We start from the raw sequence: 2,475 nt of genomic DNA, 5'->3' as shown, positions 1-2,475 counted from the left end.
GAGGAGGAGGAGGAGGAGGACGAGGAGGAGGAGGAGCAGGAGGACGAGGAGGAGGAGCAGGAGGACGAGGAGGACGAGGAGGAGCGGTGACGGATGGCCTCACTGCGACGCTTCTTACCGATTTACTGAAACGTTTCTCCTCAAAGCCTCCGGAGCCAAAACCCTGCTGGGTGGATTCAGTCGACATTTTTCTAGTTTATTTTAAATTATTCCACTGGTCGGAGTTTTCTGTCATTTCCTCTGGAGCCTAAACTTCAGCTGGTGTCAGGCTGCACCTGGTTGCTATGGAGACTGGAGAGGTGCTCAGTGTGTGTGGTCTTGGTGACGCGGTCGGTGTGTTGAACACACTGCATGATGTGAGTCTTTAATGATCACGACTTTTTACAGAAAATAAAGACAAAAAGTGACTAAAAGATCCTCCAGTTCCTTCAATAAATGAAAACATGAAGAATCTGAAAACATTTATTTCACTTCACTCCAGTTTTACTTTTCCTCAGAATTTATTTGTGTCAGAAGAAACAAACAATATGAGAAATAAAACGGCGTAACGAGTTTCTGCTGGTGTCCATGAAGCCGTTTCACCTGCAGGCGCTCAGGTGGAATCAGGTCAAATCAGGAGAATATTGAATAAAAACATTTCATATGAAACACCACGTTACGTATTTAAAAAGAATAAAATTTATAAACAATTTGAACTTTTTTGTTTCAGAAAATGAAACTAAATTTAATATCAAAACTGAGGTAATTTAAAAAACTTGCTTTCAAATGATCTCATTTATTAGTTTTATGTAAAATCATATTTAATATTTTCCCATCGTGTTTTTTCTTCATCAGAAACAAACCTGGATCCGTTTCTGTGACGTTTGAGAAATCCTGTGATCTCCATGGCAACCGGTCAGCCGTTGCCATGGAGACGGCTCCATGGCAACGGGGTGGGATCGGTTTCAGCAGCCGCTGAGTCTGACTGGCGACAGGAAGCAGAATCATTTGAGCTTCAGTTTCCGTTTCACGGATCATTTTTAAGGTTTTGATACAAAACAAACAAACAATGGATGTACAAAAAATAAGAGTTAATCTGAATTAAACACATAGATGAGGTGATTTTTTAATTTTACATCACAAAGAACGAGATGAACTAAATGAAATGACGCAGGAGGAAACCAGCGTCTCCACTTCCGGGTCTGCAGAGATCGATGGGGAACTTAGAAACCCGAGTTATTCATTTCTAATTACTGGAGTTTTCTGTCCTCCCAGTAAAACCAGTACGACTCACCGGAAACTTGATGTCTCTCGATCTTCACTGCGGTTAAAAAAAGGAAATAAAACTCAGATTTCAGTTCAACATGGCGGCGCTGCGGCGCCATCTGGTGGAGAAAAGGCGACACGCTTCGAGGAAAACAAACTTTATTCTACAAGTTTGATTATGCGATCATTAAATTACATATGGAACATAAAAATATAACAATCTGTACACATTCAACGGTTCATAAATTAAACAAGTTAGACTTATAAAGAAATGCTACATCGTTTCCTCAGACTGAATTAATTGTCATCCAGACGTATTTGACATTTTTACAGCAGGTTATTTTAAAAATGTTTTATAGTTTCTACTATGTTTCTGCGTTCAGACGTTTCTTTTTCTGTGCATTTTCCCCCTGGACTCTAAATGTAGCTTCATTCTCTGTAATCACTGTTATTAGTATTGAAATTACATCATTTTTGATACTTTTCTGTTTTTTGTGGAAATATTGAACATCCATGTTTTGCATCTTTTCTTTTTTAAAGTGAACATTCAGCATCTTTTCTTTGTTTTCGTCCTCTAGCTTCAGCCTCAGTTTCGTTTCTGCTCTTCTAGCTTCCTGCCGTGGTCCTCCGCTGCTTTTCGCTTCATTTTTAAGCTTCTTTGTGATCATTTTAGTTCATTTCCTCCAGGATCCGTCTGTCTGCAGTTTGCAGAAGCGACTTGGACTCTTCATTCTGTGAGCTCACGGTTCCTCTTCGTTCAAGATGCTTCACTCCGACGATGAAGCATTCCTGATCACCTTCCTCTTCCTCATCGACACCAGATCGTAAAACGGGTCCTTGGTGATGCTCGTCCTGGAAGAAACAACACGATTTCAACGTTTTCATGGCTGATCTGCACGTTTCTCCTGCTGCTGCACTTCAATATTAAAGGTCATGAAACTCATGTTGACATAAAATCACCTGAGGAAATAGAAACGTAACTATTGGATCTGTTGAAGAGAAAAAAGCTGAAGATGATTAAAAATACGTTTTATAAACACAACTAATGTTTGGGATAATTATCCAAAAGTCAAAACTCGCAGGTTTGTTTCAATTCGGCCATTTTGGCGACAAACTGGACTTTTAATCTGAAATAAAGTGTGTGTGTGTGTCCTGTTAGTGTGTGTGTGTCTGTCTGTGTGTGTGTGTGTCTGTGTGTGTGTGTCTGTCTGTGTGTGTGTGTGTGTGTGT

General features: G+C 40.0%; 1 protein-coding gene and 1 pseudogene across 1 annotated transcript in view; one reads left to right on the top strand and one right to left on the bottom strand.

The window, feature by feature from the left end:
* The window catches only part of LOC103469446 (protein FAM83F-like), an 8,037-nt gene extending 8,003 nt beyond the window's left edge, over nucleotides 1-34 (top strand). Inside the window, exon 6 of the mRNA XM_017306149.1 lies at nucleotides 1-34. The gene's annotated coding sequence lies outside the window, so the exon portion shown is untranslated.
* A 1,353-nt stretch (nucleotides 35-1,387) lies between these two features.
* LOC103469501 (cytohesin-2-like) overlaps nucleotides 1,388-2,475 on the bottom strand; it is a 15,092-nt pseudogene continuing 14,004 nt past the window's right edge.

Source organism: Poecilia reticulata, linkage group LG8, assembly GCF_000633615.1.
Source record: "Poecilia reticulata strain Guanapo linkage group LG8, Guppy_female_1.0+MT, whole genome shotgun sequence".
NCBI lineage: Eukaryota > Metazoa > Chordata > Actinopteri > Cyprinodontiformes > Poeciliidae > Poecilia > Poecilia reticulata.
This window is presented reverse-complemented; position numbering and strand designations above follow the sequence as displayed.